This window comes from Papio anubis, chromosome 2, assembly GCF_008728515.1.
Source record: "Papio anubis isolate 15944 chromosome 2, Panubis1.0, whole genome shotgun sequence".
NCBI lineage: Eukaryota > Metazoa > Chordata > Mammalia > Primates > Cercopithecidae > Papio > Papio anubis.
Genome location: NC_044977.1, coordinates 63327295 through 63352101, shown reverse-complemented (window position 1 = coordinate 63352101; position 24807 = coordinate 63327295). Strand labels below are relative to the sequence as shown.

Here is a 24807-nt window from a genome sequence, read left to right as displayed (position 1 = left end):
TATTGTATTCTGCTCTCAAGTCTGAACAACTCCTGTCTCTTTGGTGACTGCCCATCCTTGATGCACAAGTGAGTCCAAGTTGCCATTTCATGCAGCATTATCAACCATCTTCCCAGTCCTTATTTCTGGTCTGGGGATAGATAACAGATTCAAGATAGATGGCTATAATTTCTTTCCTAATAATTTGGAATTGGGGCTCAGTGAATGAATCCATCTCTTCAGGTACTTAGATCTTATTATGTAAATTCAGAATCTGTGGATGGCAAAGTTGTCTGGCTTTTGAAGTGAGAAGCAGACAGTGCAGGTCAACAAATAAGAGAAAAAGGTGAGGTCTCCAGGCTCTGATTCGTTTCTTCCAGATGCCATGTTGCAATTCTGGCCTTGAGTGTTGTGAAACTTCTCCATATCCTTATAAGTTCTAACTGTTTGATAAAATGAAGCCTGGTTATGGTTGTGTTTCCCACAACCAACAAAGCAATCATCCGGCCAAATCCCCTTCTTTTAAACATGAGACCGTTGGAGTACAGGAAAGCTAAGTTGTGGGTCCACACTCACAAATAATTTGTATTAGGACTAGGAAAAAGGCATGTAACTCCAAATTCCCAGGCAATAGTTTGTTTTGAGATAACTGTTCAATGCAGTTCTCAATCCTCAAAAATAGAGTTAGAGCCTAATAACTAATAAATTTATCTCTTACTAAAAATAACTGTCATGTACTGAATCGTTGTCTAGTATGCACTATTTACATTGTAGGCCCTTGAGATATAGCAGTGGACAAAACAGATGAGGTCCCTGATCTCATGAAGCTTATATTGTGAAAATTATACTCTTATCATCCAGATGGTCGAGATCCTTTAAATTTTCCTATAAGCATGAGTACATTTGCAGAAATGCATCTTTTTGTGAAGTCTTCCCTGAGACAAAGTTTATGAATATGCAAAATGGCTGGCTGCAGCCACAGGTACAGTTTGTTCCCCATGGAACGCTGAAAAGCCAGCTGGTCCCCAGGATACAACAGGAAAGGGAAATACAACATAAGGCGTTGTAGGGCATATTTACAGTTTGTGCCCCATGGCTCAGTCCTATCCAATATGTCAGCAAACTGAGAAAGCTTAAGGAATTTTATCTCCTCAGAGAAAATAGTGGCTGTAAATATATACTAGGCTTTTTGCGCTTTTTTTTTTTTTTTTTTTTTTTTTTTTTACTTTGGTCATGAGTCTTTCACTACTTGCTGTAGACCTCCTGGCATCAACCAACTGATATTTATGCCCTAGTATTTAGGATTGTCAGTATCTCAAAATTGTAAAAGCTACATTTGCAGGCACAATCATTTTAACTCCTTAACCTCACCCTTAAGAACCCCATGGACGGGCTACAAGGTGCCTCATATGTATTACAAGACTTTAGTAACTGGTAACTGAAAGAACGCATTATTTCACTGTTTTCCTCCAACTCCACACACTCAGGTCAAGCCAAAATATTTACTCTTCCTGCATATTTCCACCACCACCCACCCCCATGGTTCCTTTCCACCTAGGCTTTTGATTCTGCCATTCAATGTCCTGAGAGTACCTGCTTCCTATCTCTGAGCTGTGACAGCCTCTTCACCAGCTGCAGCTCTACCTGTCTTCACTGATGGTGAACTTGTTTAAAGCAGCTGAATAATTCAGACATGTGCTTGCCTTACATTAGTTATTCACTACAGTACATAGCTATGTGACCCTATTCTGACCAATGGGCTATGAAGGGACATTTGCTAAGAAAGAATTTTCCTTCATGATAAAATTAAAGTGTACAAAGAACACCCCTTCCTTCCTGTTTTGTCTGTAGAAAATAATTACAGTGAGAGGTGAATTTGCTGAAGTCAACTTGCCACTCTGACTGGGAGGTTGAAACCATCTCTGGGAAACCCAATGAGAGTCCCACCATTATTTGGCTACTTGACTGATCTAGGATCCAGGTGCCAGGTGTGTCCAGACTTCTTGTTACAAGGGAAAAATGAATCTCCATTCTAAAACCACTTCCAATTTGGTATTTTGGCACTTGCACCAAACCCAAGTGTACCCTCTTTTTTTTTTTTTTTGAAACGGGAGTCTCGCTCTGTCGCCCAGGCTGGAGTGCAGTGGCCGGATCTCAGCTCACTGCAAGCTCCGCCTTCCAGGTTCACGCCATTCTCCTGCCTCAGCCTCCCGAGTAGCTGGGACTACAGGAGCCCGCCACCATGCCCGGCTAATTTTTTGTGTGTTTTAGTAGAGACGGGGTTTCACCGTGTTAGCCAGGATGGTCTCGATCTCCTGACCTCGTGATCCGCCCATCTTGGCCTCCCAAAGTGCTGGGATTACAGGCGTGAGCCACCACGCCCGGCCAAGTGTACCCTTTTATGTTTAGCCCTCTATATCCTGTATTAAATTTATTTCCTTATAACTTACATTTATATCATACATTATAAATTAGTAAAGTGTTGTTCTCACCATGGTTAAAAAAAAAAGAACAAACTGAAGCTAGAAGCTACGTATTGTTTGAAGGCACACAGGTGGCAAAGAGCAAGGCTAACTTTAAACTCATAGCATCCTTAAGGTATGGCTTCTCTTGAATAGTTAGCCAGATGCTGGTGATTTTTACCAATCCTATATTTTCATGGGTTGCTCTTTTGCAATTAGCCTTCCTTCCAGAAAGCTATATTTATGTCAATGTTTGTTCATTAATGACTTCATAATTCATGTTATAACTATGCCTGGCCGTGGCTTCCCTGTGGAGAGAATTCTATAAGTAGCCCACATATTAAGACAGTACAGTATTCCTCAGATACATAAGAAGCAGGATAGCTTAGTAGTTACATCTGGTATGTAGTAGGTATGAGTTAAAGTGTTGGATTCATACCCTGGCTCCACTTTAGTTCGCTATGGGGCAAAGAAAAGGTAATGGTAGAACATATGTTTGAATCAGCTCTTTCTCTAAAGCCCACTGTAACACCCTATTAGCTGTTATTGTTGCATAAAACCATTTAATAATTGATGTTTTTCTAACCCCAGGATCTGGCACACATGGCACAGTATCTTAGGTATAGTTGATATTCAAAATGTGTTCAAATGAATGAAATTTGTTAAGTAAAAGTCACCCAACCTTTCTTGTACTGAGATTAGTACTTAGTAATCCAAGTTGCCTCAAGAGAATATACAAAGGCAAATAATAAATACTGAGTTCTTTATTTTTTAGCAGTCCGGCCTTGTTATAATTCTCACCTCTCTCTCTCCAAATCATAGGAATTATGGTTAAGGTAAAATATCTTTTGTAGCCCCCCAAATGTTACAGCACAAGAGGTTTAATTGAATTTTTAGTAATATAAAAACGCATAATTGCCCACAGCATAATTTCTTTCAGGCCTTAATCCCATGGGCTCAATCTAACGAGTTTTAAGGTTTTGGTTTTTGTTTTTGTTTTTTCACTGTGTTAACCCGTTAAAGCTCATCTTAGCAGGTTTCTTTGCTCTATCTCTTCATATGCTTTTGAGTGTGTGGGGCCACAATTACTTTCAGAGTCTTATTTGCTCAAGAAGACATAAGAATCCAGTTCTTTCAAGAAAAAAGCAAATTAAAAAGTTATTAAAGCATGTATCGCCACTTGACAAGCACCTCTGGATCCGTTTGAGCTTATGACCATGGTGAGTCTTCAGAAAGGGTTTTATTTCACAAACCACTGAGCCCTCTCAAGCCACATGCTGTTTGATAATTAGGGACTATATTATCTGTGATAGAAACCCAGTACTGAAGAAAACAGTGAAAGAGACTAATATAGACAACCAGCTGTTGTTTTCCTGCCACTGTACTGGTTGACTTAAACTATGTTGCCATCCAAATTTATTTTGAGCCAGAACTCTTTTACTCACAGTAATACAATGGCAAACAGAATATTGTGACGTCCAGGCTATACTGCCATATCAATAGCCAACATTTGTGTGGTCTTTGCAATTTACAATGTACTTTAACATCATTTATCTTATTTAAATCTCACAATATCCTTGTGAACTAGGCAAATGTGACCTCCTTTTGGAGGTGAAACAGATAAACAGACTACGTGACTTGTATAAGGTCTGATGGTGGATCTGGAACTATCTGGCTTCTACTTCCTTCTTCATTGTCATCCTCATTATCATCTATGCTTCAGGATTTGGGTACCTGTAGAAACTTCAGGTGGATTTTTCTTATTTTTTTTATGTGACCTGTGCTGAAGTTTCCACCTTTGCCTATAGCAGAGTCATTTGAATAACACTACCCAGAGCTCCTCCTCTAACTACGTTTGACTGAAGACCATTGGTCCTTTGACCCTTTGTACATGGGGTCAGCCCAAGTTAATTGGCAATTCAAAACCACCATTCTCTGAGCTAATAGGAACAAAAGGATCTTATGGCAGTAATTCCTAAGAGATACTTCAAAACAAGGCAACATGGCTGTTTTAGAAATTTCTCCCTTGGTAACTGCCTTCTCACCATATTTCACTAGCTTTAAATTTGGAGACTGAAAGATGAAGTTTTACCAACTGAAAACATATCTAGGAAATTTTTAGAAATCACCTCTCTAATAGTTTATTTAGGAAAGTTCTCAGTTTTATTAATCTTTGTGTTGCCTTTGAAGCCAAACCTGCTATTATTGCAGATCCTGCTTCCTGGCAGTTGGAACACATGTTTATAATCATTACTTCCATACCTTGAAGACAACCTTTGGACTTTATTGATTGCTTTATCTTAGTTAATATTCACCTGACATCCCTGAGTTGTCCTTTATGACACTGGCAGACAATTTTAGCATCATTGTCTTTAACACATTCAAAAAATGAAGAATATGTGATTATTTAGTGAAAATATGAGTACTGGTATTTTTAGTGTTTCTGATGCTTCCTTTATGTTCATAAGGACTATAGAGAGATTGCTGTTTTTACACTGTTACCTTCCCCCACTTCTTGAAAAGGCAAAGACAAGATAAGTATCATACGTGATATTGAGAAATATATTTCCAAGTAAATATTTTTCCTTAATTCTATCCCTGTTGTTTCTTCTCTTGGTTTCCTTCCTTTCTTGTTTTCTATCTTTCTCCCTCTAATTCTTCCTGGTATTGGCTCTGATGCTGTACAGAAACCTAAAAAATGTGGCACTAATTTCAGAGAAAATGTGGTTCAATTAAAAATCTTGATTCCAAGTTTAAATTAGGATTATACGCTAAAGTGTGGCAGAAATGATCTAAAAACCAAGAATATTTCTCTTACAATATATGCGCTTCATTAATACTTCACAAATCTAGGGTCTTTTTTTAACCATTTTTTTTTTTTTGCAGGGATTTCTTAAGTTTGGAATGTATGCTTTGGAAGAAATTTTGAAAGTTTACTAAAGATACTTAGGACAGCTGTAAAAGGAAGGCCTCAGCCCGGAAAATTAAAGTGAAATAATGAGTGTAGAATCAGTCTCATGTGTGTTGCTGCTAGAGATACAGTCACAATGACTTTCTCTCAATTTCTGGAACATGCCTAGCATGTTCTCATTTGTCAAGCCTTACTACTTTCTAGCCTTATACCTGCTGTTTTCTTTTCTGATATCTTTGTGTAAATTACTGTTTCTCAAACATCAAGGCTCAACTCAAATGTCATCTCCTCAGAGAAGCCTTTCTTTGGTCACTCTAATGTAGATACCTTTGTTATTCTCAATCACCATATTTTATATGTCATTCATTGCAATTATTTTAATTTTTACTTGATTTTGTCTTTCCCAAGGTTGGGACTCAGAAACTGATATCCCCAGATATGGTGCTTTGACAGGTGCTTTGACATGGGGAACTGAAGAAGCCTCAAGTTCTCTCTGACGTCCTCCCAGCCCCCATCTCTCCCAGGGCACAGCATGAAGTTGTTCTCTGACATTCCCTTATCTTCCTGGACCCACCAAAGAAGAAAACAATTAACCCTGGTCCCCTCCCTGAGTTTTCATTGCCTGGACTCATACTGCAGGAAGACAGATCGAAGTCCATCAATGCACCTGGACAGACTTTGTCACAGGCCCTTGTCTGTTTTGCAAACCCACAGATTTTGTGCCAAACCATTGTATGTTCTTCAAGCCCACTGAACTTTCTGAAAAATCATTTACTGCCCCCACCCCCTGAAATCATCCACATTTCCCCATCTCCCTTTCCCTTAAGAAGGGTATATAGCTATCTGTATCCCGTTGTGGTTGTGGTGGGGTAATTACTCTGTGATCCTCCTCTGTGTACATTAACATTTACATGCCTTTTCTCCCAATAATCTGACAGTGAAGGGAGGTTTTCCCTTGGCCCCTACACCTTCAAAATGCAATTTTCATGAGGTTAGATACACAGTTTATATTGTTTCTATTTTATTCTAGCAACCAAAGTGGAAACAAGCACATGGCAGGAACCCAATAAATATTTGTTGAATAAATGAGTGAAGTATTTCCTCACAATAATTCGAATTATTGGCATTACTGGTTGGGAGTTGGGCTGGGGAATACAAGGAGATGTAAAATGCTGGAGTTGTTCTCATGTCTGCTTAAACTTGGGAGGTTTTTATAAATAAAATTTAAAAATTTTATGTTTTGCTTAAACATTAGCTTATTTGGTTTTGCTTAAGTATTGGTTTAATTTTTTGGTATTAATGGTCTACTGAAGTATAATTAGCCAATAATAACCTGCTTCATATATAAAGTGTATAAATTGACAAGTTTTGACATATGTATACACATGTATACAGATATCATCGCTACAATTAAGATCATGAACATAACAATCACACCTTGCAAAAATTTCCCCTGCCACACTCTCTCACTCCCTCTTTCCTGCCCTCCCCACACAGCTAGGAAAACATTGCTATGTTTTTCTATCACTAAAGATTGGGTTTCTTTTCTGAAATTTTATATGAATGGAATTATTGAGTACGTAGTTGTTTGGGGCCTGACTTTTTGCCTTCAATATAATTATTTTTTAATCCATCCATGTTATTGCATATGTCAATGGTTTATTCAGGTTTGCTGCTGAGTAACATCCTGATTTATGAATATACCACAATTCATTTATCCATTCACTGTTGATGGGCTTTTGGGTTCCAGTTGAAACTATGACAAATAAAACTGCTATAAACATTCATCTCCATGTTTTTACATGAACATACTTTTATTTACACTGCATAAAAACCTCACAGTATAATGTCTAAGTCATATGGGAGACATATGTTTAAATTTTTGAGAAATTGAGAAATCATTTTCCAAGCAGTTGTACCAGTTTACATTCCCATCAGTGCGGTATGAGAATTCCAGTTCTTTTACATTTTTGACAACCCTTATTATGGTCAACCTTTTCAATTAGTCATTCAGGTAGAAATGTACAGGTATCTCATTGTGGCTTTAATTTGTATCTCTCTAATGATTAATGATGTTGAGAATATTTTATGTACTTATTTGCCATCTGTATATTTTCTTTGGTGATATGTCTATTCAAGTTATTTTCCATTTTTTGACATTGTTTCTCTTTTTGTTACTGACTGACTTGTAAAAGCTCTTTATATACTATACCTATGAGTGTTGTCAGATATACGTTGTGCAAATATTCTCAGCCTGTGACTTGTCTTTTTATATTTATAACAGTGTCTTTTGAAATGCAAAGGTTTTAAATTTTAATGAAGTCAAATATATTGTTTCCATTTTATATGTCTATTTTTGTTATGTTTAAGAAATCTTCGCCAAACCCAAGAAACTAAGATGTTTCCTTGTTTTCTTCTGGAAATTATACAGTTTTAGCTGGCATGTTTAGAACTATGGTACAGTTGGTTTACTTGAAGTAAGTGTTTGTATATGGTATAGTTTCAATTTTGTACATGAGGTAGTGTTAATTTTTATATGGTGAACTGATTGCAAATGGCTATTTAATTGTTCTAGAAGTATTTGTTGAAATGATTACAATTTTTCCATTGATTTTCTTTAGCATATGTATCAAAAAATTGACCATATATGCTCGGCTCTATTTCTGAACTCTCTATTCTGTTCTATTAATCCATTTGTCTTTACATCAATGCTACACTGCTTTGATTACTATAGTTTTCAACAAGTCAAAATTTAGTAGTGTAAGTTTTACTTTGTTTCGTTTTCAGCATTGTTGGCCTTTTAATTTTCACATGGAGTTTAGAATCACTCTGTTAATTTCTACAAATAATCATGTTAGGATATGGCTTGAGATTTAATTAAATCAATAATAAATTTGGGGAGAAGTAAAATTGTTGACAATATTGATTCATGTGATACGTGAACATTTATTCAGATCTTATTTAATTTCTCTGAGCAATATTTCGAGGTTTACATTGCACAAATCTTTCACAATTTTTGTCAAATTTTTCACTATTTACATTTCTGATACTAATAAATGGTATTTCACCATTAAGTATAGTGTTAACTAGTGGTTAATCATTTTTATTGGCCATTTCAAAGAATCAATATTTAGTCTTATTGATTTTTCTCTATTTTTTATGTTTTCTGTTTGGTTAATTTACGTTTCTTTTTCTTATTTTAGGCATAATTTGTTCTTCTTTTTTAGTTTCTTAAGATGATACTTTGGGTCATTTATTTGAAACTTCTTTTCTTTTGTAACATAGGGGTTTAGAGCTATAAAATTTTCTTTAGACACTGGTTTAGTGTATCCCACTAATTTTGATATGCCACTTTTTCATTTTTATCCAAATTACAATAAATTCTAGTTTTGTTTTTTTTTTTTTTGAGACGGGGTCTTGCTCTTTTGCCCCATGCAGCAGCATCATCATGGCTCATTGCAGCCTCAAACTCCTGGGCTCAAGTGATCTTCCCACCTCAATCTCCAATATATCAAAGTAGCTGTGCTAATTTTCTAAAAATGTAGTTGGAGTCATGGGGTCTCAGTATGTTGTCCATATTGGTCTCAAACTTCTGGGCTCAAGCAATCTTCCTGGCTTGGCCTCCTAAAGTGCTGAGATTATAGATGTAAGCCACACCTGGCATTAATATGTCTTTGACCCATGAGATAGTAGAAATGATAATTTTTTGGCTCCATGAATTTGGAGATTTTGAAAATAGCTTGATTGGTTTCTAATTTAATTTGTATATTGTCTTTGAACATATTTTGTATTAATTGAATCAGATCAAATATACTGGAGACTTGTCCTTTACTGAGAATGTGGTCTGTCCTGGTGTACTTCATAATAATGTATATTCTACTATTTGTTGGGTAGAATTTTCTAGTAATTTCAAATAGGTCAATTAGTTCAAATTGATTGATATCACTGTTCAATATGCTTTCTAACTTTTTGTCTATTTGTTTTATAACTTATTAATAGAAAGGCATACAGATTTTCAACTATGACTGCAGATTTGTCCATTTCTTCTGTCTGGTCAGTTTTTGTCATGAATATTGAAGCTCTGTCACTAGATACATAAATGTTTGGTTTGTTGTCTCATCTTACTGAATTGATCTTTCATCATCATCCAATAACCCTTTTTATTTCAGGTAGTGTTCATTGTTCTGAAATCTATTTGATCTGATATCAATATAGGTCCACCTCTTTGGTGTGGATTAATGTGGGAATAGTCTGTTTTCATCCTTTTATCGTTAAGTTTTTTGTATATTGGAGATGTGTTTAAAATAGTATATCTACTTTCAGCCAAGGTATGTTTATCCTGTCTACCACAAACAATTAGAAAATTGGACAAAACATATGAAACAGTTATTTCCAACATAGAACATCATGCAGTGCAGAGCAGTAACTCCTGAAATAGTGGAAGTAAGTCAAGTGAATTCTTCAGTTAGAGCAGCTTACTGCATGGAGACTGTTTCCAGGCAGCAGTAGAGAAGCAGAGAACTAATATGGAACTCAAAGGACACACTCTAAGCTGCAGAAATGGAGTTGAAAGTGAAAGGCTGATGAACTTGTGGAAATAGAATTAGACACTGTTTAAAATGAAACAGAAAAAAGAAACTAAAAAATAAGCAGAATATTATTGAACTGTGGGATAATTTTAAGTGACCTAATACATGGGCAACTGTAGTTTCTGAAGGAGAACAAGGAGAGTGAGAACAAAACAAAACAAATTTTAAAGATATAATGTCTGAATTTTTCAAAATTTGAAGGAAACTAGAAATAAAGAGATCTGAAAATTCATATACATCCCAAGCACAAGATACATTAAAAAAACTACATTAAGCCACATTGAAATAAAATTTCTGGAAGCAACTGATAAAGACACGTGCTAACAGCAGTCAGAAAAAGAAAAAAGACACGTTACATACTGAGGAGTAAGATAAGAATGGCAGAAGAGTTCTCATAAGAAACAAAGTGAGCCAGAAGACAGCGGAATAGCATCTTCAAAGTACAGAAAGAATAATCTGTCAACCCAGCATTCATAGCGGGAATATCTTTCACTAATGAAGACAAAATAAAGACTCTTCAAGCATAATCATTCAAGAAGCATTTATCACCAGCAGACCTACCCTTGAGGAAATGTTAAACTCCTACAGGCAGAAGGGAAAAGATTCCATATGAAAATCTAGATCTTCACAGAGGAATGAAAAACCATGCAAACAGGAAATTGATGTATAAATATATGAGGTTTTTTCCCCCTATTTTTAAAGTATATTAAAAATATGACTATGTAAAGCAAACATAATAACAATGTATACGCTAGTTTATAACACACGTAGAAATAAAATATACAAATAATAGCACAAAGGATGGAAAAGGAAGCATAACATTATTATCTGTTTTTAAAATTACATCCTTGAAATGGTATAATATTACCTATAGATAGACTTATTACATTAAAGGTATATCCTATAAACTCTAAAACAACTACTAAAAAGGAATTATTGATCTACCAAAGAGATAAAATGAAATTATAAAAGCATAATTAATCCAAAAGAAGGCAGTAAATAAGGAAAAGTAGATTAATAATATGTCACAAATAGAAAATAGATTGTAAGATGATATATTGTAACCCAACTATGTCAATAATCATAGTAAATGTAAATGGTCAAAGCATTTCTATTATAAAGACAGAGACTGTCAGAGTAGATTAAAAAGTAAAACAAGCAAGATTCAAGTACAGTAATGTCTCATTTAATAATGGAGGTACATTTTGAGAAATACATCACTAGGGAATTAAGTCATTGTGCAAACATCATAGAGTGTACAGTCATTTTGCAGTAAAAGGAGATTGGTTCCAGGATTCCCCACAGATACCAAAATCCATGGATTCTGAAATTCCTTATATTAAATGTCACATGATTCATATATAAACCATGTATATTCCTCGTATACTTAAATTATCTGTAGATTACTTATAATACCTAATACACTGTAAATTCTATGCAAATAGTTGTTATATTGTATTTTAAATTGGTATTGTTTTTATTGTTGTGTTGATTTAGCTTTCCAAATATTTTTTATCTGTGTTTGGTTGAATCTATGGATGCAGAATCTATGGATATTGGAGGACTGGCTCTGCTTACACAAACCTAGGTGATATAGCCTATGACATTTCTAGTCTATATAGTAGCCTTTTGCTCCTGGGCTACAAACTTGTACAGCATCTTATTCTACTCAATACGGTAGGCAATTGTAACACAAAGGTGATCACGTATGTATCTAAATATAGAAAAAGGACAGTAAAAATACAGGATTATAATCTTATGAGACTGCCATTCTATACATGGTCAGTCATTGACTGAAACATCATTACTCAGCACATGACTGTGTATGCTGCTTACAGCTATATAGCCAAGGTATTCCTTTTACATCTTTAAATGCCCAAATAAAATTATTAACTGTAGAAAAATAAAACACCAAAAAAACCTGCTAGATTTGAATTGTGCACCTTGCTCAAAATAAAACTAATGAATTAAAAATTTGAGGATAAGATTTGAGCACAATTTTGCAAAATTAGCTTAAGTAGTAGGCATGGGATAAAGACAGTTTCTAATCCCCACCTACTTTTCTATCTCTTGCTCATTATTTCTTCTGAATTTACCCTACAGCTTGTTAATTTGCACTCAACTCTTCAATTTTCCCTTTACCTGTCTTTACCATTCTTTTGTGCCTTTGCATATACTGTTCTATCTGCCTGAAACCCCCCTTTCTACACTTCTATATCTAGGTAAGTTGTGCTCATCTTTCAAGACTTGGTTCATATATTCTCTTTGAAGACTTTTTGATTTCTCCAGCTATGTGATTTATATTTATACTTACATAATGATACATGGCTTTAAACAAAGCATTCTCTTTTAACCCTTGATACAGCCCCTGAGTCAGGCATTACTTTTTTTTATCATGAAAAAACTTGGGACGAGAAATTAGATGAATTGTAAAAAATCTTATGTACAACATATGACAGAATCAAGACTTGAATAGCTTATCACTCATTGTAGTACAACACAGTAGGTTCACAATAATGGACAGGATATATGTTGTCACAATGTTCTTTCTCACTGAAGTGCTTATATATTCAATAAGCAAATGGAAATACTCTCTGAGCTTCTTACAGGGCTTATGGTAGGTATGTAAACAAAGCTTGCTTCAGTCTCCATTAAATCACTTTAAATGAGATAATGTGAGTTTACACAATAATGCTATTCAAATGCTAAATGCTTTTGTGAGCAAATGAGATTTTCTGCTTAAATTCTTCTATCATCTTTTTCCCATTTTCAGAAAGAAAATGGGGGCAATTGCAATAATGGAAATGCTAGTGACTGGATTTGTCAATAGCATTGTTGAACTTAGTTAACAAACACCTTAGCTTTTCATGAGCAATTACATAACTAAACCGATTTACATAGAATGATATCAGAATTACCTAATCACATTCATTTTTCTTTTCATCAGGAGTGACACTGTTGTAGCAGAGCAGTTGTTTCCTAGCTGGTATCTATCATCATATGTAAGATTATAACTGTGACACTGATTTTTTCCCATTATTATAGAGTGGATGTACCCTGCTTAGGTTTGAATGTAGGGCAGTCCATGAACCTCAGAAAAAATAAGCTGGTAAGGAAAGGGAGGAACAAATAGGCCAGAACTAAGAAGTATACATTGGCTATGGGACTGGCTTTTCCAAAGATTCAGATGAACAGAGCAAGTCACAAATTTCAGTTGGTAGACTTAGGTACAATTTTTCCTGGTGTAGACTTTCAAGGGGAAATGATGAGATTGTAGAAGCATGTCAAAAACGATTGTAGGCACCGATGATGCTCATCAAGTAAATGGCAACACCTTCATTTGGTTCAGATTCCCATTAACCACTCTGTGATGGCTAAGTGTTTGGACTGGATGTAAACGGGATTCTACCCAACAATTAGAAACATGGAGAGAGTCTACAATGTACATCTGACAAGCAGTTCATCTCTAGACATATTATAGACTTCAAATTAAGAGCCTAACTTCTTGAAGTTTGAGCTCTTCGTGTTTAAGGTTTGGTCCTAATTGGGTTTAATGGAGCAGAAACTGCTAATTCAAGGACTTAAGTACTTACTGATGATATAGTAGAGATAGGCAGCAGGCAATAATTGGTCATACTATTTAATTATTTATATTTTTGGTGAAAAATAATGCAAGTTCTTGTCCTAAGTAAAGAGAGTCTCTGTGTAATTTTCATCTTTCAAACCAACTGACAATAAAAAAGAGAAAGAGTAAAAGAAAAAACGAATATTTTTCATAAACTAGAAAATAGAAATAATGCCGAATCACAATTAAGAAAAGCCTAAAAATGCGTTGAAAATTAAAACTAGACACAGGAAAACACAATGATGTTTGTAAATATTTCAGAACAACTATTCAGAGTTGTCCGAAAGTATCTTTCACATCCTGAGGAGGAAAATAAATTCCTCTCTTTGAACATCATCATACTAGTTGTGTAAGATGTGCTGCTAGAGCCTTCCTAATCTCTGCCTTCCACAATATCATAACACGTGAGTGGCAGGGCCAAATGAGGAAATGCACAGAAAAGACATATGGCAGGAGTCAGAATGTCATTGTGACAGTGCCAATTAAACCTGGATGGGATTCAGTTTACATCATTAGAAGGACTCATGACAAATCAGTTTCCACTCTGAGCAAGGCCAGAATACAGATATGCTGTGGAGCAGGTTATTTCTGAGAATGTGTTCTGAAGCAATGGACTAACATCCTAGAGGCTGGCTGATCCACCCCACATTCCCAACTACTTCCTGACACTATTCTTCAAAGATTATCTGGTCTGGAAAAAAAGTACTCCTATTTAAAAATGAGTAACCACAGCAACAAACGCTATGGAAGCTACAGAATCATCTGCATAAGACTTAAGAGGGATGAAAAACAGTCAGGAGAAAAACAATTCAAGCCATAAAAGTTATACAGCAAAGCAAATTTAAATTATGACTTATACATAAGTGCTACTGGAAATACAAAAAAAAGAGTCATATTTCAATGTTTCAAGGAGTTTAAACAAGATAAGAAAAACAACAAAATTATGAACTAAAAAATAAGCTGAAAGGCCTTAGTGAAGACATGGAAGAGATAAACACTAACATTGTGAAAGCAAAAATCACATTTACAGGAATAAAATGAAAATCAGTCACTCTTTAAAGCACAGCAAGGGTGAATAAGATCAGCTCCAGAAAACTGAGTGGAATGAAATTGAAAAGAAGATGTGCTTAACACATTTGAGAAAAATAATAGACATAGAAGATAAAGGAAAGTCACATACAAATAGTTTAGGGATAAATTGAAGAGAAAATAATCAGTTACATGTATAGAGAAAACAAGAATAAGGGTGAAACCAATCAAAGCATGTGGTAGAGGCCAGGGTTGGGAATAGGGGAGATAAACAGACATTGTATAGACACCATATCAACCAGGGAACAATCACAGAAGTAGAGTCATTGAGCCAGATTTATTGTACGGATTGGACCTTTTACAATTGTGGAAGCTAACTCATGTATGTAAGACTGTTGCTTCTGTGTTTCTTGCTAGAGCCTGAAATACCCACAGGGAAGGCAGTTGGGAAGAAAGCCAAACATGATGTAGGAAAAGCAAGGACAAAGGGGAAATCTCTGAGAACGGATTGGAATCGACACTAGCCTCTCACCACCTCCAGTCCTCTGGCTTTGATGAGGTGGGGGTGGCCTGTAGGAGAAACTGATGTTCTTCATCTCAGAGCTGAGCACACACCTGGCCTGGGATTTAGAGGAGCTGAAGGTGGGAATGTGGCACAAACTTAAGAAGCTAAACTTCAGCTTCTGTCCCACAGCAAAAAGGTAAGATGGAAAAGATGCAACAGATCAGGAGAGCTACAGTGTCTAATTCCCTGCACCGATCTTCCGCGTGTAAAAATATATGTATATATGGCTACTGCTTCAATGTAAAATGTCTGTGGTGTCCCATGCTAACCAGATACTACATACGGCACAGGGATCTGGAAAATATTGTTCCAGGTTGGTTAAGCGGATACAGTATAAATCCACCATGACCTATTGGAGTCCTAATTGCCATATATAAATAGGTATCTTTGAAAGCTGATGAATCAAGAATTCCAAGTATCAACACATTTTTTCAAAAGTTAAATTTTATAAAGACATCCAGATGAAGTTACAAAATGTAAAGAAAATCTTTCCAGGCCGGGCGCGGTGGCTCAAGCCTGTAATCCCAGCACTTTGGGAGGCCGAGACGGGCGGATCACGAGGTCAGGAGATCGAGACCATCCTGGCTAACCCGGTGAAACCCCGTCTCTACTAAAAAGTACAAAAAACTAGCCGGGCGAGGTGGCGGGCGCCTGTAGTCCCAGCTACTCGGGAGGCTGAGGCAGGAGAATGGCGTAAACCCGGGAGGCGGAGCTTGTAGTGAGCTGAGATCCGGCCACTGCACTCCAGCCCGGGCGACAGAGCGAGACTCCGTCTCAAAAAAGAAAAAAAAAAGAAAGAAAATCTTTCCAAATATTAGGAAGAAGAAAAAATTTTCCTTCTTTTCTCTCTGTATTTCTTTCTGTCTCTCTCTCTCTCTCTCTCTCACACACACACACACACACACACAGACACACATACATACACACACACAGAGACACACAAATCTTTAATCATGGCAATAAAATATATTGGGAAGAGGAGAGCTATAAAATCAGATTTACCAGAGTTAGATTCCTGGCTCTCTTTCTCATTATTTATGTGAATTTAGGAAAATCAATACATACAAACTCAGTTTACACACTCCTAAAATGGTAATAATAGTACCTTCTTCAAGATGAGAGAGTGCGTTAATACATGCATGATGCCAGATAACTTTGGATCATTCTCCTCACTGAATTTATGGAAACTTTTACCAAAATTACTAAGTTGTGCAATTGGGGGAGTAGCACAGACAAGCCCTACAGCAACTGGGTGAGAGAGTCATTGCCGAACCTCTGTGGCAGGAATTATTACGATGTTGAAGCCTTTTCACTGAACTCCATGAGTGTCAGTTGAGTTCCCAACCATTTCCAGATCATCAAGAAAAGTCTAGTTTTTAAAAAGATACGGCAAGAAAGCTCACAGTCAGGAATCTGAGAATTGTGCTCAGGCCAGTGTCATAAATATTTCTCAGAAGTAGAAAAGCAGAGAGAAAGAATGTTTCCCTCAAGAATCACGAGATGATCTCCACTTCCTCCATCGAAAATAGTCCTCTTCAACCTGTATTTTATTGCTGAGTTTCTATTTTGATTTTGAACCCACAGATTAATCACGCAATTTTGGCAGAAAATGAACGACTAGTATGCTTGCTGCAACACAGGACTTGAATGTAGCAAGTACATGAACTAGTTTCAGTTAAGTTTTAGGCTCTAGAAAATGCATTTGAATCTGAGGAGAAAAAAGTAAGTATATATGTGGCTTTAAATTCAACCATTCCTTGGAAGACTTTCTACAATGCTGGCAGCATTTATGAAATAGTTATATTTATTTCTTTTTGGAATACATATTTTTTCTCTTATAAACAACTATATATAATGTAAGGGCAATCATAATTAACCAGAGAAAGCCACATGATGCAATAAACCATCTGAGCACTCTTTTGGCCTCTGTTATAATTTACTGTATTCAAAGCTTTTGGTGAATTGTGTGGGTGGTAACATTATGAGTTTTTCAATATATCACTAAGTATATTTAGAATGCTTAATTGAAGCTTAACCTTTATTTTGTTCAATACATGTTGTTTCTAGCTAATAGTTTTGGGGAAAAGAATCCCCTAGGTCAAAGTCTTATATTTAGCTGCTTCTGTTTTCTTTTAAAGCTAGAAAAATGAAGGGTGTGAATGAATTGATATAACTGGAAATCAACAGGGTAAAGAATAATTTTGATGATTTCTTCTTGCCATTGCAATTATATCCAGTACACTTGATGATGAAATAAACAAATAGTTCAAACAAAGCCATTAATTTTCTTCCTATCTATACCATTTTAATTAGAAACATTTAATTAGACTTGGCTAAAATTTCTCAAGAAGATTGCAGAATGCATATTTAAGCTACTTGTACACCAGGAAAAGTGTTTTTCGGCATTTACTAAGTACAACAAATAGCTGCCATGATCGTAGGTATTTCATGGAAAACATTCTTACCAAAATTATCTTTTATCCGAAAAAGCTTTCACTGGAAAACAAAGTTCTCTCAGAGTTTATTAGTTATTAAGCTTTGATATTTTAATTGTTATAATAAATAAGATGCCTTTTTAATATATTAACTGCATTTTATATTATGTCATTTTTATGGCAAGCAATAAATGTGTTTGATGTTCTTGATACTATTTCACCACTGAATTTTTTAAACTTTCATTATCATGAGCATTTCTGACATGAATTAAAATGACATGCAAATCTGTAAGCTCATTTCACTGAAGCAAAAGTGCTAAACTGTTGAATTCATAGAGACTTTTAATCTTTAGGGGCAAACATGGTTTTCAACTAAATTTGATAGAACTCAACCAATTGTTTTAAGTAGTTGTCTTTTATTTCTCTTATTCTACAACAATTTGTGTGTAGAAAATATATAAACACAGTTGTTTTTCAACTTAAAAAATAATAAACATTATTTCCATTAGCATGTTGAATTATTTGATGGCACTGTACTAGGCTTTCTAGTTAAAGAAACTTATATTACCTAATTACACCCAAGAGGTAAGGTCCTTATATGACTCACCAAATATTTACTAAAAAATTGTTAAATATGGTTATTTTGAGATGTCTGTGTTTCTAATTGCATTTAATAATACATTAAATAAAAATTTATATTTTATCTTTAATAATCACATATCAGTACTATATTCTTATTCTCAACATCTTGGGAAAGATGTTTAACTAGGGTGACAGTCATTTTGGCATTTAAGAGTACAGCTTATTAATATTTAAATCTATGCAATTAGGTTTCAATTTTTTCAAATGCTTTTTGTTATTAGGACACAGTCGAATTTTTAATTTTTTTCTGAATTTATAAAAGTATCTGTATGGTTGTTTAAAATGTACTTCAGAAACCTATAGCAATGGGAATAAATCCCATATAATTGCCCCAAAAGGTACAAAATGTTAAATACTTTGATGCATATTTTAACAGATTTTTACCCTACATATGTTTAATTTTTCAATAACATAGTAAAACTACATGTACATATTCATTTGCAATTGGTTCTTTTTATTCAATAATGTATTTTAATCATGAATGAATTCAATATATAATGGATTTAAAGAAAAAATACATGGTTAGTCTGCAAACTGCCTGAGAATTACATGATTATTCTAAAACTGAAAAAGTCAGCTTTGTTCTCTTTTTTTACTTCTTCAGTTTATCATCGTAGACACACAGAGGAAGCAAATCTCGATTCACTCCTATGGAGTGAGCATCACTTTTATCTTCATTTTACAGCTGGGGAGTCAGAGACAGATTTGTCTGATCCCATACTTTCAGGAAGGTAAGAAGCCAGGATTTGAAAAGCGGCAGCTATGGTGTTGCCAGTCCATTTTCCTAAGTACTATGTTCCTTACCACCCGTATAAAACAACCCTTCCCACAATAACTGAGCTCTGCTAAGGTCACTAACTAGGTAAATGAATAATATGTGTCTACACTTTACCCCACCCACCGACCTGTTTAAGACATACAGTACAACTTCATGCCTGGAAACATAACCATTTACTTAAGTCCCAAAACATCAGAGATGCTCGTTGATGATTACCCTTCTTAAAGTTAATTCTGTAAATGTTAAGTATTATCGTATACTAAGCCTTTCCCAAAGTGTGTGTTCCATGAATAGTCTATGGAAATCAAAGAGCTGTTAGTTACTCAAAAGTTATTTGTAGGGAGAGGAGGAGAACTCATGAAAATATACATTGCGAGCCTCTAAAAAAGGCATCAAATATACTGATCTTCGTTTTGTCTCTAAAATACTTTAGAATATATCACTTTTCTTTTTCAGAAAATTCCTAGGTACAATGGTTCCGGGAAAAAGATTTTGGGAAATGCTTATCTAACCTGTAATCACCAAAGAACGTAAATTTAGAGTTAGAAGAGAATACAATAAAATAGATGCAAATCACTGCTTCATGCTTTTTATATATTTTAACTTGCTTGTCTCAGTTTGGCATTTGGAAAGTGAGAATAATCATAATAAATATTCCATAACATTTTGTGAAGATAAAATAGCTAATGTATGATGGCAGATTTATGGAGTACCACAAATTCATTGGTACTCCTTCATTAAGAGATAGAAACTATTTAGTCTGGGTTAGTTTGTACCCGCATTTATCAATAGACTACGGTAGAAATGATGCTATTTCCCGTAATAAGGCTGGCAGCTTTTAACTTGGTCTCATGAAAAAATCAAGCTATCATTTACAAAATACTGTGATACCACCATGCTGTGAGGCAGCCCCAGACATGTGGGGAGGCTCTGGAGCATGAAAAAGCATGTGAAGAAAGAAATAGAGCAGTCATGATACACCCCAGTGCCAGACCAATAAGTGAAGAAGACATCTTGGAAGTGGATATACTCCAGGCCCAAATGCTATAAATGAAACTATTTGGATTAAAATTGAACTATCCTGAGAAGTGATGTCAGCAGAAGTTTTAAAGTATGAAGCTGGGGAAACATACTCCTCCATAACAGCAATGAGTACTAACAAAAATTGTCAAAATCAAATCTGGAAATTAAACAAAGGTTTACAACAATCTGGTAGCAGTCATTCAAGAAAAATGGATGTATCTGAGTAATAACAGTGACTTTTGTGCCATTGTAATTAGTCGTATTCCTATCCCCCACTCTCCTGCTCCACAGTTTACTTGCAAATGAGCAGGCTTGGAATTATTGTAGTCATAAAAAACAGAATCAAGGGACAACTAAGATACCTGACAAAAGAAACAGCTTGGAGGCCGGGCACAGTGGCTTATGCCTGTAATCCCAGAACTTTGGGAGGCCAAAGTTGGAGGATTACCTAAGTTTGGGAGTTCGAGACCAGCCTGACCAACATGGAGAAACCCCATCTCTACTAAAAATACAAAAAATTAGGCAGGCGTGGTGGCGCATGCCTGTAATCCCAGCTACTTCAGAGGCTGAGGCAGGAGAATCACTTGAACCTGGGAGGCAGAGGTTGCAGTGAGCCAAGATAGCACCATTGCATTCCAGCCTGGGCGAAAGAGTGAGAATCCATCTCAAAAAAAAAAAAAAAGAAACAGCTTGGAAACGCTTCTCCTGCCAAGAGAACCCAAAACCTTCACACTTTGAACAGATCTTTTGAGGGGAAAAACTGAAAGTTGGTACAGAGAATATACAGACACTGTGGATAAAGAGGGAGGAATCTAGGAACTCTGGAGTCACCAAGCTCCAGGATCAGCTGTCAGTACTGAACAGGTCCTAAGGAAAGGGTGAGTGAAGGAGCTCCAAGGGACCACAATCCTGCTAGGCCCTCTGCGATCCTAGCTACAAGAGATCCCTAGACCTCCATAGACATTTGAATTTGCAGGGGGAATTTACCAGAGAGCAGGCAGAGATTCAGCTAGAATCTTGGCAGAGCCCAGAAAGTTTCCTGGTGTGCAGTGCGACTGCAGCAAAAGGCAGCCAGAGACCCCCATCTCCCAAGGCTCTCCATCTTGCTCTAAGTGACTCCAGTCCCTGCTGACTGTTGGGCCAGGAGAGAGAGGGGCTGCCTCTCCCACAGGTTCAGGGTACATCTGATCCAGGCAACCTCTTGTCTGCAGGCCCCTCCCAGACTGACCGCCTGGCCACTCCTACAGGCGGGGCGCCCACAGCATGGCCTCCCCTGGCCTGCCTGAGTGTTTTGCAGGTAGCCTGAGAGCAGTCAGGCATGCCCAGCACAGCCTGCACTTGACCTTGAGAGGACAGAGGGCAAAACTGCAAGTCTGGTCCCAATTCCCCAGGATTTGAGCACACTACCCAGAGGTATCAAGCTGAGATCTGCAGCCTGAGTTCAAGTTGGGGAGGAGCCCCACTCATAGAACATCAAGCAGAGTGTAGCATGGGTTCATGTGTGCTGCTGCAGGAGATGAGTGTCCCTCCCTCCACAACATCAGTCTGGGAAAGACAGCCTGTTAGCCAGCCACAGCCCCTTTCCCAGGGAGATCCATGGCCTGGAACACCTGGAACATCCCAGTAATCTGCGCATAGAGGCATGAGACAAGTCCAGCTGGTTGGGCCTGCTCCTGGAGTCATTGCTGGAAGGGGACTCGGTGAACAGGGTGCAAGCAGGGCAGTCCCCACAGCTGTCTGCTGGGATAACAGCCCAGGACCACAGGTGCCACACCAGCTGCACATTTACAGTACTGGCCGCCCTGATCACGAGGTCAGGAGATTGAGACCATCCTGGCCAACACAGTGAAACCCTGTCTCTACTAAAAATATAAAAAAATTAGCCAGGCGTGCTGGCAGGCGCCTGTAGTCCCAGCTATTCAGGAGGCTGAGGTAGGAGAATGGTGTGAACCTGGGAGGTGGAGCTTGCAGTGAGTGAAGATTGCATCACTGCACTCCAGCCTGGGCAGCAGAGTGAGACTCCATCTCTAAAAAAAAAAAACAAAAACAAAAACAAAAAAACAAAAAACAGTACTGCTGCCCTGCCATGGGATCCTCCAACCTTGACACACTTCATCACTAGACCACCCTCAGACATATCCCACAACACACTCTGACTTTGCCAAGCTCAGAAAACCAGCAGGTCTCCAGGGACTTGCAGGTCTCCTGGTGACCTAAACTTCGGCTCATGTCCCTGTGGGACATAAGAACACAAACCGTCAAAGCCCCCCGTGGGCCTAAGGAAACATGAGCAGGGCACCAGCAATTGCAGGGCTCCACCAAAGCCTGGGAACAAATTTGGTGAGGGACTCATCTCTCATCCTCCGTGTCCCATCTCCTGAGCACTGCTGGGTATGCACTGGAACACAAAAGAAATGTGTGGCTAAGAGCCCACCTACTGGCCGTACTCTTAAGCACTATCTGCTGGATCACAGCATGAATGACGACACCAAACAAAAATTCTTTCAGCACAATTGAATGCCTGTGAAACCCAACATGGGAAACTACCCACAATTAAGGAAACTTTAGAGAATCTTGACCCTCTACAAGCACTCAGAAACAAAGCCAATTGATTACCCACAATATACACTGCAGTCAAATCCTCAAGTTAAAAAAAGAATATGAAAATAAAAGGTTCCACCTAAATGATAGCAATTTCAAAAAGAAAAAGAAACACCAGAACCCTCAGATGATTAGGAATTAGTGCAAGAACGTTGGCAATTCAGAAAGTCAGAGTATTTCCTTACCTTTAAAAGATTATAGTAGCTCCCTAGAAATGGATAAGTAATAAGATTGAAATATCTGAAATGACAAACACAGAATTCAGAATTTGGATGTCAAGAAAGCTCAACAAGATTCAAAAAAAGTTGAAATCCAATCCAAAGAACACAGAAAAATGACTGAAGACTTGAAAGATGACATAGTCATTTTAAGAAATAACCAAACTAAACTTCTGGAATTGACAAATTCAGTACAGGAACTCAATTGGAAGCCTAGCAATTGACTAGACCAAGTTGAGGAAGGAATTTCAGAACTGAAGACCAGTCCTTAAAATCAACTTAGTGAGACAGAAATAAAGAAAAAGGAATCTTTTAAAAAATGAACAAAGTATCCAAGAAATATAAGATTATGTAAAGGGACCTAACACTTGACTCATTGACATTCCTGAGAGAGAAGGAAGAGAGTAAGCAAATTGGAAAACATATTTGAGGACATAATCCACAAAAATTTTCCCAATCTCACCAGAGAGGTTGACATGCAAATTCAAGAAATTTAGAGAATCCCTGTGAGATACTATACAAGAAGACAATCCCTAAGACACATTCACCAAGGTCAATGCAAATGAAAAACTCTTAAAGGAAGCTACAGAAAAGGGTCAGATCATATATGAAGGGAACATGAACTAGCTAACCGTGAACTTCCCAGAAAAAACCTTACAATCTAGAAGAGACTGTGGACCCATTTTCAGCATTCTTGAAGAAAAGAAATTCCAACCAAGAATTTCATATCCCATCAAACTAAGTTTCATAAGTGAAGGAGTGATAAAATATTTTTCCAGAGACGCAGTCACTAGAGGAATTTGCTACCACTAGATGAGCCTTACAAGAGATCTTTAAGGGAGTTCTAAACATGGAAGCAAAATAAAGATACCTGTTACCACAAAAACACACATGAGTATATAGCCCACTGATACTCCAAAGCAACTACACAATCAAGATTGCAAAGCAACCAGGTGCCAACACTGCGATAGGATGAAAACCTCATACATCAATAGTAACCTTAGATGTAAACAGTCTAAATACACCACTTAAAAGGCACGGAGTGACAAGTTAAATAAGGAAAAAAAAAAAAAAAAAAGCCAGCCTTCTACTGTCTTCAAGAGACCCATCTCACATCTCACATGTAGTGACACCCATGGGCTCAAAGAAGTGATGAAAACAGAAAACATGCAAACAGAAAACAAAAATGTACATAGGTCACTATTATTATATCAAATAAAACAGACTTTAAATCAACCACATTGAAAAAAAGGACAAAAAGGTCATTACATATAAAAAAGGGTTCTATTCAACAAGAAGACTTAACTATCCTAAATGTGTACTTACCTTACATTGGAACACACAGATTCATAAAACAAGAGTTAGGTGGCCATACAATAATAGTAGGAGACTTCAAAACACCACTGACAGTGTTAGATCACTGAGGCATAAAATAAATTTTGAACTTAAATTAGTCACTTCACCAATGGACCTGATAGACATGTATAGAATACTTCACCAAAAAAACACAGAATATACATTTTTCTCATCTGCACGTGGAGTATATATTAAGATCAACCACATGCTGGGTCATAAACCTAGTCTTGATAAGTTTTAGAAAAATCAAAATCATACTAAGCATACTCTCAGACCACAGTGGAATAAAAATAGAAATCAACACCAAAAAGATTTCTCAAAACCACACAATTACATGGAAATAAACAACTTCCTCCTGAATGAGTTTTGGTAAACAACAAAATTAAGGCAGAAAAAAAAATCCTTTTAAATAAATTAAAATGGAGAGAAGTTAGAAAGATTGCAAATTAACAGTCAAACATCACACCTCTAAAAACTAGAAAAAACCACTATTTCTATCAAACTATCAACCTCATCTTTCACAGATTAGAAAAAAGGTATTCTAAAATTCATATGGAACAAAAAAGAGCTCAAATAACCGAGGTGATCCTATGG

At 36.7% G+C, this 24807-nt stretch overlaps 1 long non-coding RNA gene across 3 annotated transcripts in view; it reads left to right on the top strand.

Moving 5' to 3' along the window:
* The window catches only part of LOC103881958, a 116632-nt gene that overhangs the window by 5342 nt on the left and 86483 nt on the right, over positions 1-24807 (top strand). For all 3 annotated transcript variants that reach the window (XR_004182128.1, XR_004182127.1, XR_004182129.1), the window contains exon 2: positions 18842-18968. This is a non-coding gene — a long non-coding RNA (uncharacterized LOC103881958). The remainder of the gene's footprint in view (positions 1-18841; positions 18969-24807) is intronic.